Source organism: Lucilia sericata, unplaced genomic scaffold (assembly GCF_015586225.1).
Source record: "Lucilia sericata isolate MDLA Ls3-8-SP2 unplaced genomic scaffold, ASM1558622v1 Contig000017F_arrow, whole genome shotgun sequence".
Classification (NCBI taxonomy): Eukaryota; Metazoa; Arthropoda; class Insecta; order Diptera; family Calliphoridae; genus Lucilia; species Lucilia sericata.
Window position 1 is genome coordinate 187,187 of NW_023994056.1, and position 20,366 is coordinate 207,552.

The window sequence follows — 20,366 nt, forward strand, 5'->3', positions numbered from 1 at the left end:
GAGAATCCCATAAGGCCTCTTGGAATAATGAAACGGTGGGTAGAACCACAAAGATTCTATGGGGTGACCCTGATGAGAGCAAGACGAGAAATCTTCTCAAAATGAGCAAGTCTGAGGTTAGTATGATGGTACGTATTCTAAGTGGACACACAGGATTACGAGCACATCTATACAAAATTGGACGTGCGAATTCAGACGAATGTAGAGCATGTGGAGAGGACAGTGAAACTCTGGAGCACTTTCTTTGCCATTGTCAGGCATTCGTCGAAGTTAGATCCAAGTATCTTGGAAGTGATGTTATTCCGGAAATAACATTCTTAACCAACACCGATTGGAAGATTCTTAGGAATTACGTCCAGGAAACTGAGTTTCTGAACATTCAGTAAACAATTTTTTTTTTTTTTTTTTTTTTTTTTTTTTCTTTTTTTTTTTTTTTTTTTTTTTTTTTCTTGAATTGGAGCGCACAACAGGCCCGATAGTGGCCTAGGTGTATTTCTTCGGATTTGATGTAGTATACATCCTCCTATCAACCTAAAAGTATATGAATATTATTAAAAAATCAAGTAAATTGAATACATTTTTAAAAAGCTTTTCTTAAGTTTCTTAAGAAGTTTTATGGAGAAAAACTTCTCTCCACAGTTACAGTTTTATTTTTTTTATTATTTTCTTTCATCTGATTTTCAGTAAGTGTAAGCTATCAGTATGAGAGTGTATGCATTATACTTAATTAGTATTAACGTTTTTAAAGCAATTTGGTGCATTAAGAAATTATTGTGTAATATAAAACTACATTTTGCTAAAAAGGGTTTCAATTACTTTTATGTCTTATATAAAGCTTTAAGTAAACTAATGAATATATGTTAAAGTAAATTAAAATAAACTTTTTTCATATTCACTATATAAACAAAACTCCCTTAAATAATGCTCTAAGAAAATAAAAGACCCTAATAATATTGTTTGCTATAAAATGTGGTTTTAAAATAGAAGTCTATAAAGGGGTCTCCTTATACTGCCTTAAAACAATTGTGGCCATGTATAGAATACAATTTTGAATAAACCACAACAAATAATGTGACTTTTAGCAATTCAAGAGGCTTAATATGACCATAAAATGGTCTTAAATCAAAGTAAGAAAGTAATACTTCAAAATATGAAAGTAAACATTAAAATAATTATATAAGAAAATGTATTTGTCTACCTACTGCTTATACAATTATAAAGACATATGTAAATATTAAATCAAAACACATGTGTAGGGGTAGAAGCTTTCCATTAAGATATTTTTATGACCAAAAAAGAAAGAATATTTAACAAAGACTTAAGTTCTTTTAAGATTTATACCAATAGAAGTTTGTATTTGCTTTAAGCGGTAATGTAATAAGTTTCTTTTTCAAACATTACTCCTTAAATCTTTTATACTTCTCAAAAGCAAAAGGATATGCTCACATATGTTTTTATAGTTTGAGTTTTTATGTTTTTTATGACATTTTTATTGTGCATTTTCCAATTTTCTATATATTTTAGATTATTTTGATTATTCTTAACAATTCCTGTTTTATTTTCATATAACAATTGTCGTTAAAAGTGCAAAAAGAAGTCAAAATAAAAATTCTTTATATTGAAAGTGTGTTATAGAAAATTTTCTAGAAATTTTAATTGATTACTGTTTAATAAATGTCAGATTGAGACATTTTTATGATGTACATGTACACTTTTTTCCAACTTTAAAAAGTTAATTTATTTTATAAAACACATATAAATAGTTAAAATTTCTACCAATAAATCAATCACACCTAAAAGTGTGCTTTAAATTTTTATATGTTTTTTAAAGTTTATTATAGCATAAGCAATTATTTTAAAAGCTTTTTATTGATGGCTTTATTTATTTATCAATGTTTAAACATTTTCCAATTTAAAAAAAATTAAATTTTAGTAGATTTATAAATTTATGTGAATTGAAACTAGGGGTTTCGAGTTCTCTTTCTTCGGGCAATTTTTTAGTATTTCAACAAACTCTTCATCGACCATTTTCTTAAAAAAATGATTGAAAAACTTTGTATAAAAGAAATTTTATCGAAATTTTCTATTAAAAGAAAATTTATCAAAAAATTTGTATAAAAAGAAAATTTATCAAAAATTATTTATAATAAGAAAATTTATCAAAAATTTTTTATAAAAAGAAAATTTATCAAAAATTTTCTATTAAAAGAAAATGTATCGAAAATTTACTATAAAATGAAAATTTATCGAAAATTTACTATAAAATTTATCAAAAACTATTAAATTTATCAATACTATTAAAAGGAAATTTGTCGAAAATTTTCTATAAAACGAACATTTTCTATAAAACGAAAATGTTTCAAACATTTTCTATAAAACGAAAATTTATCAAACATTTTCTATAAAACGAAAATTTATCAAACATTTTCTATAAAAAGAAAATTTATCAAAAATTTTCTATAAGAAGAAAATTTATTGAAAATTTTCTATGAAAAGAAAATATATTGAAAATTTTCTATGAAAAGAAAATATATTGAAAATTTTCTATGAAAAGAAAATATATTGAAAATTTTCTATGAAAATATATTGAAAATTTTCTATAAAAAGAAAATATATTGAAAATTTTCTATAAAAAGAAAATATATTGAAAATTTTCTATAAAAAGAAAATTTATTGAAAATTTTCTATAAAAAGAAAATTTATTGAAAATTTTCTATAAAAAGAAAATTTATTGAAAATTTTCTATAAAAAGAAAATTTATTGAAAATTTTCTATAGAAAGAAAATTTATTGAAAATTTTCTATAGAAAGAAAATTTATTGACAATTTTCTATAAAAAGAAAATTTATTGAAAATTTTCTATAAAAAGAAAATTTATTGAAAATTTTCTATAAAAAGAAAATTTATTGAAAATTTTCTATAAAAAGAAAATTTATTGAAAATTTTCTATAAAAAGAAAATTTTTCAAAAATTTTCCATAGAAAGAAAATTTATCAAAAATTTTGTTAAAAAAAAAAAAAATTGAAAATTTTCTATAAAATGAAAAATATATCGAAAGTTGTTTGTCTTTAAAAGAAAATATAAATTCCTGGGGAATTTGTTTCCGTATTTCCTGCTGTAGAAACCCTGACTCTAACCGCTGTATACCTATTTAAAATAAACCATCATAAATTTATATTTTTATAGTCTTTTCACGAGTTTTTTTTTTTTGTTAGTTTCAACTCTATTTTATTATAAATCTTTACAATACACAAATTGCACATGAATGATTTAAAATTATTTAGACGCCATATTTTTCTCTTACACAAATACAATCACATTTGTATCTCCATATAAATATTTTTAATGACTTACAAGTTACCATAAAAAATCCTTTAGCAGCAGTTGCTTGGTGTTTGCATTTCAGCTGTAACATTTAAACTATTAAAACCAATCATTTTATAGTCACTTTTTACGATTCGGTTTACAAAAGTCTGCCAAAAAACTAATTACCTTAGAAGCTTAGATTTATTTACATAAGAGTATTTTCAGTTACATCGAATGAATTTGTAAACTATTAAAATATTTTTATGAGCCTTTTATTAAAAGGGATAGGATTACTTCACTTAATGGTTAAATCGAATTACAAATGGACTAGGTTTTATTAAAAGTGATGAGTTTTACAGAGACTTTATGTAAATCTACATACTCACACTTTTAGGGAATAACAAGGAATTTTGTAACAATTTAATTAAAGTTTTTATCATACTTTGTATGACTTTACAATTCCTTATAAATTCTCTCAATAATATCAAAAGTTTGTTTAACATTTAAAACAAAAGAAATCATATTTCCAATCATAAGTTGCAATTTTCACTGCAAACAAATAAGTAAATTCATGTGTGAATTTAACAATGATACCGCAAAAACCATATACACAACAAGCAACAACTAAAAATGTTTCCAAGTATTATCCCAGATACAATTTATAATAATACAACATTGTTGCCATAACATGCTAATGTTATGATAAACTTTATTACCAGAAACAGGAAACGGATATTCAAAGTAAGAGCAGAGTTTAAAAATAATGTAGAAAATGGTTACAATAACTAAAGTTTTTCTCTTGTTTTACTAATAATAAAATAAAGAAAAGCCACATTCTAGAAAATTTTAAATTAATTTTTAAACACGTTTCTAGACTTATATAAAAAGTAATACTTTTCTTCAATAATAAATAGATAAAGTTATAAATTCTTTATTTATATATTATTTTATTTATATAATTTGACACATCTTGCTTGTATATGTGTACATGTATGTATGATACATATGCATAAATTTAACAACCTTAAAAGTTGTAAAATATTATCTTGTCTCTACACTCTCAAATGCAAATGTAAGAAGCATTTGTTAGCAACAAAAAACATGTCCTGGAAAGAATCTAAATGAAAAATCTTAAGTAAATATTAGAAATCATGAAAATGAATACAATGAAAAATCATAAAAGTGCATTACTAACTTACTATACAGACAATAAAATATAAATGACACGAAGTAGATAGGAAATAAAAAAACAACAGATATTTTTGTGATATTTACAAGGTATTAGTTCAAGTAATAGATATAATGTGTTTACACTAGCAGTAGGTATAAGAACAGAACTATAAGTTACCTAGAACAGAACTAGAAGTGACCTAGAACTGAACTAGAACTGAACTAGAACTGAACTAGAACTGAACTAGAACTGAACTAGAACTGAACTAGAACTGAACTAGAACTGAACTAGAACTGAACTAGAACTGAACTAGAACTGAACTAGAACTGAACTAGAACTGAACTAGAACTGAACTAGAACTGAACTAGAACTGAACTAGAACTGAACTAGAACTGAACTAGAACTGAACTAGAACTGAACTAGAACTGAACTAGAACTGAACTAGAACTGAACTAGAACTGAACTAGAACTGAACTAGAACTGAACTAGAACTGAACTAGAACTGAACTAGAACTGAACTAGAACTAGAACTGAACTAGAACTGAACTAGAACTGAACTAGAACTGAACTAGAACTGAACTAGAACTGAACTAGAACTGAACTAGAACTGAACTAGAACTGAACTAGAACTGAACTAGAACTGAACTAGAACTGAACTAGAACTGAACTAGAACTGAACTAGAACTAGAACTAGAACTGAACTAGAACTGAACTAGAACTGAACTAGAACTGAACTAGAACTGAACTAGAACTGAACTAGAACTGAACTAGAACTGAACTAGAACTGAACTAGAACTGAACTAGAACTGAACTTGAACTGAACTAGAACTGAACTAGAACTGAACTAGAACTGAACTAGAACTGAACTAGAACTGAACTAGAATTGAACTAGAACTTAACTAGTACTGAACTAGAACTGAACTAGAACTGAACTAGAACTGAACTAGAACTGAACTAGAACTGAACTAGAACTTATCTAGAACTGAACTAGAACTGATCTACAACTGAACTATAACAAAATATGTTAAGAACTTTAATCTTAGAAAAGCCAAAATATTATATAAATAACTTAGATAAGCGCAAAACACAACTTCTCATACCATCTTCTCACTCGTATGCAAAATACAGTTACCTTTTCTTCATACAGTTGTCAATATTGACACACAATTTTCTTGCAAATAATAAATGCTGTTGATTTTTTTTTGGTCTTATTTATATCACTTTCAGTAAAGCAATAAAATTTATGGAATTTCTTTCCTAAAACATAAGAATTTCTATTATTGGCAAAACATCCCCAAAATGTTGGCCATAAACTAAATCATTTAATGCTAAAAACAAAAATGGGCAAAAAAAATGTGTGTGACAGCTGACAATGATACAAAATCATTGGTATTTCATTAATTGTATTTTGTTGTCATATAATTTCATTTATTTTTTCTTTTTCTCCGTAGAAATGCAATTTTATGATCAAACGAATGGCTACCGGAACTAAATGTTCAATCAGAGAAAATTCATAAAAATGAAATTGAAATTGTATTAGTTTATGTCTACTGCTAACTAATACATTTGTATGTGTGGGTGTTTGTTTTTATGTTTTATATATTTGTGCTGAACAAATTTAATTAACTAGTATTTGTTAATTAATTAAATATATTTTTTGCTATCGTTTTTACCTAATTTCTACATAAATTCTATTAAAAAAAATATTTATTTAAATAGAATTTTAAGTTCTTTTGCATATAAATTTTAGTTTAAAATTTTATTACTATATAAATTCATTTTTATTTGATTTTAAATCTCTTTTTAATATTTTATTAAAAACCATAAATATTTAATATTTAATAAAAAATTAAAAGTTATTTTTAGTAAATTTCTACCCCCTATTTAAACAGTTTTGGCAAAAATCATTTTCACACATTTCTATTAAAAATAGTTACTATACCATTTCCAACTAGACAAATATTTTTTTTTAAAAAACTAACGTTTTAAAAATTTAACAGAAAATTTTACAATACAGACTAAAATTTAAAATGAGAATGCATTGAGCACTCCGTAAATTATGGAAACTTTTGTATTTTAGAAAATTTTAAAATTCTATTACAAATGGTGTATTCGATTTTTAAATGGGAGCGTGAGTGGAAGTGAGAGAACATATTAAAATTTATGAGTTTTCAAAACTACACATCTGTGTTAGTGATGAATAATTTTGATTTCCAAATGCAATTTATGGGTGTTAGTTTTTATTTCTTTTTTGTTATTCTTCTATTTTTTATTTCGAGCAAAACAGTTGCCAATATTTTATAGTTTTCTCTACATGTTTTGTTTTTATGGCCAAATTGTGACTCGGTTTTGTTGTGCAGCCGGAGAGAAAAAAAAGTCATAAAATATATTTTTAGTTTTAAATATTGCAAAAATATATATATTTGCATTCATTTTTTATGTTCAACATTTAAACTGAAAGTATGAGTAATACAGCATGATGTGATAACAACAGTAGTTTGTCAATAAAAATGATATGCAACTCCTCATGATAGCTACAATGATGGTGCAACTATAGACTCAACTGTAACGAACTAGAACTGAACTGGAACTGAACTGGAACTGAACTGGAACTGAACTGGAACTGAACTGGAACTGAACTGGAACTGAACTGGAACTGAACTGGAACTGAACTGGAACTGAACTGGAACTGAACTGGAACTGAACTGGAACTGAACTGGAACTGAACTGGAACTGAACTGGAACTGAACTGGAACTGAACTGGAACTGAACTGGAACTGAACTGGAACTGAACTGGAACTGAACTGGAACTGAACTAGAACTGAACTAGAACTGAACTAGAACTGAACTAGAACTGAACTAGAACTGAACTAGAACTGAACTAGAACTGAACTAGAACTGAACTAGAACTGAACTAGAACTGAACTAGAACTGAACTAGAACTGAACTAGAACTGAAGTAGAACTGAACTAGAACTGAACTAGAACTGAACTAGAACTGAACTAGAACTGAACTAGAACTGAATTAGAACTGAACTAGAACTGAACTACAACTAGACTACAACTGAACTAGAACTGTGCTGCAACTGGACTAGAACGAAACTAGATACAATGCAATGGACAGTTTAAGAGTTTAAAGTTGCAGTTTTTCAAAAAGAAAGTTTAAAGAAATCTAATTTAATTTAATTTTTTATATTTATTTCATTTTTATTTCCACCATATGAGAGTGACAAACGTTGTGAGTTTATTTTGTACTTAGTTGCATTAAGTTAATAATTTCAATAATGTTTATGCATAAAAATTTTACATTCAACAAAAAATCCACTGTTTTTACAACAGTAAAAATTGTTGCAGCAGGCATTATTACGAAATGGTAACGTGTGGCAGGAATATTATCGCATACTTTGTATGTCTGTGTGAGGAGGTATATATTGTAGAAATGCAATGCTTAAGTTAACACGGATACATTTTAATACTTTACATTAAAATTTTAATTTAAAGTTATGTTTCAGCAACTCACACACAAACACATTTTTAATGAATAAATGAGTGAGTGAGTGGGGCCACCCTGCAGTTCGGGGTGGCTGTCAGGAACTAGTAATTTTCCCCAGTTTGCAAAATATTGCTACTACTGTTTTAATTAAAAATTGTCCGAAATGCGGACCAAGTAATCTAGTGAAGAGAAGCTTTACTCTCTTGATTACTTTGGGATACTACTTTGGAGATACTTAATGGCGTTTAATATATTCTATATGATGTGGATCTTGAAGTAGTTAGAAGTGTACTTTCGAAAAGGAATATATGGACACCTGGTAAAACTATTGGGAAGAGTGATGGCAAGCAAAAAGTGAGTACAGGGATTGTGTGTATGTGTTAAACACAAACAGTAAAACCAAAAATATTTTTATATATTAAAGAGCTGGGGAAAATCGTTATAAATACACAAGTGAATATGTAACAATTTTGCATAGTAATGCAGCAATATTATATGCAACAGACGCATACACACATGTTGCAACATTTATGTACACAATACAAACAAAATAAAAATATATGTGAATATATTGAGTTGTGTAAAATCTTTACTGTTTTAAAAACACACTAGAGTATTAAGAACAGTGTAGATCAAATAACTAGCACTATATAATCAAGAAGAATTTTCCTTTTATAATAAAAAATTTTGCTTTATTTTTAAGCTTTACTATTTGCTGTACAACCATTTCCCTTTTTGCCATTCATGCTTAAACGTGTATTTATGTTTGTGGTTAAAACTTGAGGTTTTCCAGGGATAAATATAAATATATAGAGTTGACAAAAAGTTTTTGGTTTTAAACAAACAAAAAAAAATCAGTAACAACTTTTGAAAATTTTCATTTACAAACAATAGTGTTTGATATGTAAAGCACAAAAAATAAAATAGGGGGAAAAACAAATATAATAGTTTTTGTTGCATATATTAAGGGGCCAGTGCATTAAAAGCAAATGTTGCAGTACGTTTAAAATGACTATATAGTAAAATTTTATATATATTTTTTTGTACACATAAATGCAAGCAAATATAACTGTAAATGTGTAGTTTGAATGTATGTGTGTTGATGTTATTAAAGTAATTATTTTTTGAGCTTAATTTAAATTTATGTAAATTACAAAAATATGTAAATTTATTTATTTAATAAAGTGACAACATGTTTTTATTTGTTTGTTTGATAAAACGTGTTCGTTGGCTTGTTGTTGTTGTTTTTTGCCTCTATTGGTCATAATATTGTAATACTTTATAAACATGTCGCTGTAAAATGTAACTAATTAAAATTGTTTTTTTTTTTTGTTGTCACACTTAACATTTTGTAGGTTTTGTTATTATTAATAATTATCATAATTTTCATTACTTTGTTTTTTATTCACTAACTCATTATCAATAATATGTATTTATTTCAATTGAGTTTTTTTTTGCCTTAATTCTTCTTTAAATGTTTACTTTTAGAATTATTTTTGTAGCGTAATTATTAATTTCAATATTGATTTTATATTAATTTAAATTAAATATTTTAAATTCATTATTAAAAATAAAATTTATTGTTAATGAAATAATTTTATTTTATTTATTTAACAGACAAATGTTTAAGGACATAAAAAAAGTACTTTATTAAAAGAAAATTATTTGAGTATGATTGATATGTTTAATGTAAAGGGTAGGATACATAAATCATACGCCTTAGGATACTAATATCAGAAAGTGCTAAGGATACGTATGAGTGATGGTTTTTAAATAAGTATTAAGTATACGTTTTTTAAGAAAGTCTTATTGAGATTTTTTCTTTTTAAAATTAGTATAGAAATGTTGCGGTCATATCCGACTTAATGATACCCTACATTACTTATAAGTTAGTACCGATTGCACTGATTTTCACGGTACTTTTTTCTTGGAAATTTTATTACAACAAACCGACGCTGAATGATTACTCAACTGAGAATTGGAACCGAGTTCCCTTTATACGAAATACATTTATTTTATTGCTTTTTCTGAAAAAAAAAAAAAAATACTTTTCAAAAAATTGGTTTTAAATAATTTTCTTAAACATTTTGACTTTAAAAAATCTAAAAATTCCAATATGTTTTCTAACTCAAAATTTATTTGCTTAATTTGTTTTTACAATCTATTTTAGTTTTGTTTTTGAACATAAAATTTTTTCTCCTAAGATATTTGTTACGCCACTTAAACTTTAACAAATATAAAAAATCACAACCCTTTTAAATATAATTTGACTTTCAGCTATAAAATGTAAAGATTTAAAAAAATAGAACAAAAGATGTTAAAGTAACAAACATTTAAGCAGCAATTTGGTTTGACAAATCAGAATTTTCTGACATAAATATAAAATTTAAATTTTTATTGAAAAGTATTTAAATTTATAGGAAAAATTACATATTACAAGTACATGATAACACTATTACAAGACACTTAGCATAACACAGTCACATTAATAACATTAGCTATTTATTTACACTCATAAACTAAACGAGTTGTAACAGGGTTAGACAGTATTTTTATGGCCTTTTGACTGTTACTACTACGACTACTACTCGAGTCTTTTAGTATTCTGTTGTCTTTATCGAAAATAGACAATAAAATTCTTTTTTTTTTTTTGCAAACAATTTTATTGCTTTTATAAATTTTATGAAAATGTTTTCAAAAAACACTTATTCATGATTGTTGTTGTTGTTGCTTAGTAGTTTGTGTGTCTAATGTCTAATGCTCGTATGCCAAAATATAAAAAAGGGGTTTTTATAGCCAAAATTGATAACAAACAGTCTAAACACAATTTTTATGTTTAAAACGTGAGTCAGTTACTTTATTTGCATACGCAGATAAAAAAACAAAAAACTAAAAATTCAATAAATTTTAAATCAAAACAAAAGTGGAAATTTTTTGAAAAATATAAAATAGTGAGTAGAAATTCTAAAAGTGCACAGCTTAATAGTGATTGTATATTAAATGATATAATAACAAACAATTTTAATGAACATTAGTTTAAGATTTAATGTTAACTAGTTGAATATTAAAATATAGGTATTAGGGTGATGCATAGACGGCTGGAAGGACCACTGTTTAAGATCAAGTATTAGAAATATTTACACAAACTAATTGAAAAAAGCCGTATCTCCTATTTAAGTATTATAATAGAAAATTTATTATAAATTTAAATTCTATTCAACGGACCAAAATTACTATGGGTTCGAAGGACCAATTGTAGACTATGAATAGTTTTTCGAAGGACCACAATATTATAAATATTTTCACAAACTAATTGAATAAGCAGTATCTTCTATTTAAGTATTATAATAGAAAATTTATTATACATTTAAATACTATTCAACGAACCAAAACTACTATGGGTTCGAAGGACCAATTGTGGACTATGAATAGTTTTTCTGTTAAGTGATTAGTAGCCAAAAAAGCCATTTAAATATAACAATTTCAATACTATAAAATGAGGTATTACACATGAATAAGCCTACAGGTCGAAGGACCAATTGTTTAATATCAAGTGTTATTAAGATTTATAAAAACTTATTTGGAAAACTTTCGTCTTATTTTTAAGTATTATAATATAAAAACCAATGTTATAATATAAATATTATTTAACGATTGGAAGGACCAATTATAAACTATGAAATAGCATCATTTTAATTTAAGCTTGTATGACGGCTATACTATATAATGAACCAATTTTAACCTTTTTCAATAGGCTTCGTTTTTGGGACAAAAGAAGAGTATGTTCCAAATGTTCATCAAATTATCATCAAAATTGCGACCTGTAGCGTGAGCACAAGGTTTACATGGATACACAGACGGACGGACGCACAGACGGACATGGCTAAATCCATTCTGAGCCGATTGGTATATTTTAAGGTGGGTGTAGGACTAATATTTTTGGGTGTTACAAACATCAACACAAACACATAATACCCTACCCACTATAGTGGTATAGGGTATAACAATAAAATTCTGTCTTCTGTGATCTTTTCCCACATTTCAAATGCAAATTGATTTTAGTGCTATTTTATTTTCATACATTTTTTCTCTCTGCCTTGTAAATTATAAATCTTTTAAAACAATATGTTTGTATTTTTTGACTTTTTTAACTCTTAGATTTTGTTAAAATCCCCCCCAAAAAAAAAAAATAGTTTTACAAATTGTCTTAAGCAAATCCCCCAAAAAACTAACAATAAATCGTTTGCCACTAACATATGATAACAGGATAACAAATAATGTAGGACAAGAAGCAGCAGCAAACGTTAAACATGAAGTGAAATAGTCAAGCAACACATGCATTAGAAAAATAAGCTAAAAAGTGATATATTTTTTTCTAACACTCTTGTTAGTAAATTTATATTTTTTTCTAAAAACAGTGTTTTAGATAACAAAAATATTTTTCAAAAATTATATTGCAACAACTGAAGATACTAAGCTATTTAGCAATGACTACTTACTACCATTTGCATTACATGGAAGTAGTTAATTGCTTAAACTTAAATCTATAAAGAAATCATTGTGTCAATCATTATAATTCTCATTTAGTTAATAATATTAAACATTTATTTAGTTAATAATATTTGTTAAAACTAATTATGCGTTTTCAAATCTGCATTACACAACAGATTACAAGGTAATGGGTAATCATAAAATATGTATTTAAATTGTAACTTAAAAAGCTGCAAGATGAATGTTGTTTTCAACCCATAGTGCTGCTTTAAAAAAAATATATACTAAATAATGTTTTTGTGAAAAAACACGACTACTAAACGAAAAACTACACCAGGAAAATGTAATGTTTATTGTAACGACAAAGTCCTTGACATTATGAAACATGTGTTTATTTTCTGTTAAACTTATTCCTTCATTCCAACCATTGTAACATTCTTCTATCCGTCTGTCTGTCTGTCTTTCTGCCTTCCGTTAAGCATTTTCTATGCGTTTGTAAAGTAAGCTCAAAGGATGAACGTTTGCAATTTTTAACAAAATTTATAGTCTGATAAAAAAACAAGAATTCAACAAATAAATCAGTGAGTTAAAAAACTTAAGGGATATAAAGCATAATAAATGTTGACTTTTTTTGTGCTACACTTAACAATGACTGCAATTGTAAATGAAGATGTAATTATTTTAATTAATAATTGTTTAAAATTTATGGTGATTTTTTTGTTGGCAATATTTACAACATAATTGAAATTAACTGTTGTATTTGTTTTATTAATAATTGCAGTATTTTATGTGATTATGTGATTTTTTTAACAATTTAAATTAATTTTTAATAAAGTTATGGAATGATGTAATATTATAATATTTATAATAATTTAAGTGATTACAGTGCTGTAACTAAATTTACATTTATTTTCCAACTAAAATTTTAAATTGAATCTGCTATTTAAACAAGCTGTCAGCTTTAAACTATTATGAAATGACTACAAACACGTCTGTCGTTTTGTTTCTTTCATAAATACTGATATAAAGAAAGTGTCAAATGTAATAAATGTAAATTGGCAGGTAATTTACTTGACCCACACATGTATAACTACAAATACTTTCATACTTACAAGACAATAAGGATAAGGAAATGAAAATCTATAAGTAAAATTTAAGATTTTGCCAAGACAATTTCCTAGAGTTTTAAAAGTAATGGAGTATAGGTATAAAGATACACATGTGTATTTTAATACGATTGACACTTTTGTTAAATGTCTTATAAGATGCCTTAAGGATATTTAAAGATTACTTTCAAACAATATCCCCCCAAACATATTTACATATGTGTATATGTCAGGAACGGGAGGTTGAAGGAATAAGAATGAAAATGAGAATGTGTTTCCGCTCTAAAGGTAATTATAAATTTATGTGATAATGTTTGTATTTTACTGAGAAATATAATTACATATTTGCATATGGGTTTTATTTTCACTTGGAAAAACTCACACTCTCTCAAATACACCCATTAAGGACCAAGAATTTTACAATAACATAAGAAAAATACAAACAACAACTACAATATCTAAAGTATAAATAAGAAAATGATATACCCATCTTTTGGTTGTTAAATTTTGTAATTATCGTTGTTGTCAATTAAACCTATTTACATAATATGTTCAAGACCATGTCGTTGTCTATACATATATACATATGGCATAACCCAACAAACACATACACTTTTAAAAATTCATATTTTCTAATTTAATTTAAAACTCTCATCAAATCTTAAAGAACTTTTCAACAATATAAAATCATTCTTTTCAAATCCTTTAAAATTAGATACTTTTGCTTGCTGGGCATTCAAATAGTACGTACATATGTATGCCTGTATTTGTCCGTTTTTAATAACATATCCGTTGTATTGTAAATATTACATTAAAATAAACCCGTGTTTGTATACCTATTACATGACATGTATTTGCAATTGTTTTTGTTGTTGTTCGTATGTAAATAATATAAAATTTTGTCTTTCTCATCATTATAATCATCATTATTAAAACTGATTTCGAACAAATTATCATGATTATTATTTACTAAGAAATATATGTAAGTGTATGTCTTAAATTTTCTCATTTATTTATTCTTAGATTGTTAATTATTGTAACGGCCAAACATACAAATATTTATCCTTATTAGGGTGGTTCATTATACAGAAACTGAACATTTATATATTGATAATTAAAGCAAAAAACGTGGTAATTACTTGTACTTACTCAACTATCTACTTTTCAATGGCAACTACATACCTTTTGCATTACTTAGAATGAGTCTAGTACTAACTTACAAATAATATAATATGTAAGTACTTACTTTTCAATCTTGACATATTGTTTATGAACTTTGTTTCTAACACAAACGATTTTTTTTTGTGGAAACTAATAACTGACGTAGTGGGCGTAAACTCTTTTTTCTCATAAACAAAACTACTAACTTAACCCGTAGTAAGTACTTATCTAACTCCCTATTTGTAAGCGAGCATGGTAAGTACTTTCCTTTGTTTTTATGAATTGAAAGTTTCAAAATATTCCCATTTAATACGGCTTCTCCCTAATTTCTATTTACTCATGCAACTGTAACATTAAATGACACTTACACACATTATTACTGAAAGTGACAAGTGAGTGTGTGTGTGTGCGTGTACTTTTACACTTACACGTTTACTTACTTTCTTGTATATTTTACCCAAAGGTATAAATTTTAGCCAATACATACATATTTATAATTATATATATAACTGTATTTAAGTTGATTTTGACTTAAATTTGTGGTTTTGGTGCCTAATTAAAATTGATTGTCTTTAAAAGAAAATTTTGCAGGGAAAATATGTTTAAGTTTAAAGTTGATCTGAGAGGCTAATAAAAGGCGCAATAATATAATTCGAAATCGGTATTGAAAGTATAAGAAACTAGTAAAACTTTCCACGTGAAACCTTGACATAAACATTTGTGTGAAAATGGACAGACCAGTAATAGTAGGCGTGGCGACTCTCATATCAAATACCTACTTAAGTACTATTCTACGATTCTAGCTAGAACTACAATTTGGGGCAAATATTCCATTTAGTATTAAAATCCTTTTTCACTCTTACTTAATTTTAAACCAATCGAAGAAAATTTTCTGTCTGTCTGTCTGTCTGTCTTTGTGAATGTACCTTCGAAAGGTCATAATAACATTTGACAGCTTGTCTATTTGTGGCAAAACACATTTAATTGTCATTTTAACCAAACACAGTTTTTACAGCTTCTACTCATTATATGTTTCTTGTTACAATATCCAAAGAGCTATTTATATATGTTGTATCCATTTAATTATACATTTTTGAAACAATTAATGTTTGGTAGGAGTACGAAAGTGTATTTGTATTTAAATGAATAAAATTTTACAAAAGTTACAATCAATACAAAGAGATAGATAAATAACCCTGTAGTTTTTGGGGTTAATCATCGCCGATTACAAAATTACTTATTTGAATAGTTGCTAAGGTGGAATGTAAGTGACTACACTGTTTTATCGATACTACAATGGAATGTGTTCTTATGAAATTAGGGAACTTGTTCCCGAAACCCGCATATTAACAAGTAACCCACGACATTCAGCAAGAGCACACCCATTTGTTATCTATTAGCCAGTGGATCGCACAATGCTCTACAGAGAGAATTCGTTCTTTAGTTGTACTGTCCGTATGTGGAACAAACTTCCCCCAGAAGACTTTACTTCATTTTACTTGCAATGTGGGTTGGTTTAAATTGAATCTCCACAAACACTACTCCCTCTATCCTCCCTCCCATAAACTATTTTCCTAGTACCTAGTTGAGTGCTGGTAAAAAAAGTAGAAAGTGTACTTATAAACTTTCAAAACTGCTGGGTAGTTACAAGCTATGAAAAACAAATTTGTGTGTGTTATTGTTCTTTTGTTGCTGTCATTACTGTTGATTTGTTGTGATGACCATTATTATGTTTTCATAATAATGTTGACAACAACTCATCAACAGCAATAATAATTGTCAACAACAGAACAATAAGCAACAGTTTTCTGTTACTTTTTAATGTGTTTGAGTGTGCACTCGAAAGCAAATGGTTAATTAATAGATTTGATATAAAATTTTATTATTATATCTTTAATATTATCCACAGATGATTTTCTATAAATTAATAACTAAACAGTTATTGGTCTTATAATTATAGCTATAGTCGAGCTGGTTATAGAATACCCGTGTAACCGGTTTTAGTTGTAGTGAGAAAAAATCATTTTGAATTAGTAAACTTTTTTTTTTAATTTAATAAAATTTTTATTTTGTTTCTCTGAAGACATTTTTAATAGCAAAACTTTTGTTTCTTTTTAGGAACTTTGGTTATAAACGGGTTTAATGGTAAGTACTTAAATGTTTGAACTTCAAAAAATCTTCAAATTTGACAAACGTATATAATTTTCAAAAATTAACCAGTTAACAAAATTTTAAATTTAATATAATTAAAAAAAATGTTATTAACTTAAAATACCGGTTTTGAAATTTGTGATTTTAAATACTAAATAATTTTCGAATCAATAACGTAAAACACAAATTTATTGCTTTGCCATAATTACTTTTCAAATGTAATTAAAGCTTTTGTTTAAAGTTTCACCTTAAACAAGTTAAAGAATATTAATTATCATATAGCGTCAGAAGTAACTATAATTAAAATTTAATATTTATATTAAATTTGCAAGAATTTCTTTTGCTTAAATAACATTACAAATTAGGTTCAAGTAAATTTAATAAATACTTAAAACTCTGCATAAAGTATTAACGAGTGAGCGTTAAGAACAAACCCAGCAAACATTTGAGTGATTATAAATTCAAACATTTCAAAACTTTTAAACAAATATTTGTTAAAGTTTGAGAGAAAAAAATATGTATTCTCAAACGTTCACATATTAGATTTCTAAACATAATCAAATTTTAAATTAAACCTCTTAGTGTTTGCGTGGTTAATATGCGAATGTGTTATGTTTGAATGTGTGTTATCTGTCTTATTTGCTGGTATTGGTATTCAGGTCCAATGGTTGGTTACAACATGCTTGGCTGGCTGCATTTCAGGTTCAGGTTTGAACACTTGGTTACATTTCAATATTCGACAAAACCAACTTGTACACACCAGTTGACCTTCACTTTGAATTGAATACAAGAGCTTTTTGAATAAAAAATTTTTATTTTTCAATTTCAAATTTAGACAGGTACAATTTAAAATTAAAAAAAAAAAAAAACAAAAAAACATTTACTGCTGGCAGCCAACATAAATTTAAAATTAAAAAAAATTCACTTAACTTTATAAAGTGTTGTAGAATTTTTTGACTTAACAAATTATATATGTGGCAGTTAATTTGTGTCATAATACGAATTAAATCGTAAGTGAAATGAGGAAGATTTATTGTTAAAACTTGAAAATTGATCTGTTTTTTTTTAAGTTAAATTTTCATCAAGTTTTTTTAAACAACTCCATAATCAATTTGGCGGCCATTTATTTATGAAAACTGCACGATTTTTAGTTTTGCTTTTGTTCTTGTTTAACATTTGTGCTCGATTTTGGTCACGTTTTAATCAGCAGTAGTTGTTTAAAATAATTTATTTCTGTTATCGGCGTTGGTCAGTTGAAAGTATATAAATTTTAAAAAAATATTTACATTGGTTCTAATTGTTCTAAACTAATTTGCATTTTTATGGTTCAGTTAAAGAATTAACTCTTGAGATAATTTTACAATTAACAATTAAATAGAGACAGACTATAGAACTTTGATTCTGAATATCGTATGTGATCAGCTAATAAATAAACCCTTATCTAGCCGGACTCGTTTGTATGACTGTCATACTATATTAATTCTAGTCGCTCTTTCTCTAAATTAACGGGCTCTTCTCTTGTAGTCAGAGAAGTAAATTTCCTCAATATATGTAATTCACTTCTTTGACTATATATATGTATTATAGATCCTTATAGATAGCCGATTCGATTAAGCTATGTCCATTTGTGTATCAGTCCGTCTGGGCTATGTCTGTTGATTTTCGGGATCAAAATCCAAGATATCTTCGGGATCAAAATCTTCAATGGTTCCATCAGAAGTGCTATCGAGAAGTTTTGTATTAATAACTACAATATAGGGACTACTATTTCTAAAGGATTTGTTACATCAGATCAAAGATATCATAGTCTACAGTTAGAAACAAAAACTTTTATTCAGATCTGACGTCAATCTGCTCAATCCTTTAAAAAGGTATATATTGGCCTTTGGGTTAAAAGTCGTTGGTCTGTGTAATCGATGTTTCTGAGAATCTTGATTGTTAATGAAAACTTGCGTTTCGAGCGAAACTCGATTTTAAGTAAAAACAAGTAGGAAAGTATAGCCGGTCATGGCCGACTATAGGATACCCTATATGAGTATATTTTAAAAATTATTTATTTTTCATAAAGAAACTTTTATGTTGAATTTTATCTCAATTCCGATGTGTTTAAGCAATTTATTGATGAAAAACAACATTTCTAAAAGAGACTTTATATGGGAGTTAGGGTCAAATATGGGTCAATCCTTCACAAATTGGGAGGAGGGATGTATTTTTATATAAAGGTTATGCTGAATTTACTAATGGCTATAAGTCAATTTTTGGACGTTTAGGAAATTTTTTAAAGGGGGTTTGTATGGGGGATAAGGTCAAACGACGACCGATCATTATATAAAACTTAGTTGTGCCAATTTTGGAGAGAATAGTAGCATATTTGACGTAGTTATAAGTTAAGACCCCCAAATCGAAAGGTCAGGTTACTGGGGGTCAAATATGGTCCGATCCTCAACAAATTGGGAGGAGGAATGTATTTTTATGTAAAGATTAGTTATGCTATATAAGTCAAACGAGGTCGATCATTATAAAAATAGGCATGGTCATTTATGCCTATATAAAACTTAGTTGTGCCAATTTTCGGAGAGATTGTAGTATATTTGTCGTAGTTATGAGTTAAAACCCCAAATCGAAAGGACGGGTTGTATGGGGGCTAGGTGAAATAATGGACCTATTTTAACCATTTTCAATAGGCATCTTCCTTGTGCCGAAAAATACGTTTCTTGAAAATTGTGGCCTGTAGCTTGCGTACAAAGTCAACCAGCCGGACGGACATGTCTCAACCGACTCAGAAAGTGATTCTGAGTTCATCGGTTTACTTTAAGGTGGGTGTAGTACCAATATTTTTGTACGTTACAAATATCAGCACAAACCTATAATACCCTCCCCACTATAATGGTGTAAGGTAAACAAAGTCGATATTTCCGTCATAATTCCAGTTTAAATTAAATATTCTAAACTGTCAGATTCTTAAAGTAAAATCTTTGTCAATCGGGTTTTTAATAAAAATCTGATTTAAATCGTTTTATTAGTGTCTGTAAACAAATTTTGCGATCTTTATTTTTAAAATATTTTTTTATAAAAAACTATTTTTTAATAAAAACATAGAAACCGGTTTCGAGTAACTATCATTGGAACTTGTTTTATTGGCGATATTTTTTGATTTGGTAACATCAGGGTTCTACAACCGGAAAATATCCCAGAAATTACAGACAGATTAAAAAACTTGAAAAGCACTCGTGTGAAAACATAAAGAACATACAAAATTAATTTGTTCATCACAGATTTGAAAGTGTATAATCAACCACTTTGCTTAAACATTCAAATAATTATTATTTTTTTAGCCAAAAAAAAACTCGTTTATACCCCCAAACACCAACAACATTTAGACTAATTTAGAAATAGAACCTAAATTTATTAAAGCGTATAAATATCTCATGCTCTATGACTTGCAATTTTGTTTTTTTTTTCAAGTTTCAGGGGTACTACGGCAAACAG

The 20,366-nt window shown here is 26.9% G+C and overlaps 1 protein-coding gene across 4 annotated transcripts in view; it reads left to right on the forward strand.

Moving 5' to 3' along the window:
• Positions 1-20,366, forward strand: part of LOC119606221 — a 261,582-nt gene that overhangs the window by 185,928 nt on the left and 55,288 nt on the right. For all 4 annotated transcript variants that reach the window (XR_005231633.1, XR_005231632.1, XR_005231634.1 and 1 more), the window contains one exon: positions 16,845-16,871. The gene's annotated coding sequence lies outside the window, so the exon portion shown is untranslated. The remainder of the gene's footprint in view (positions 1-16,844; positions 16,872-20,366) is intronic.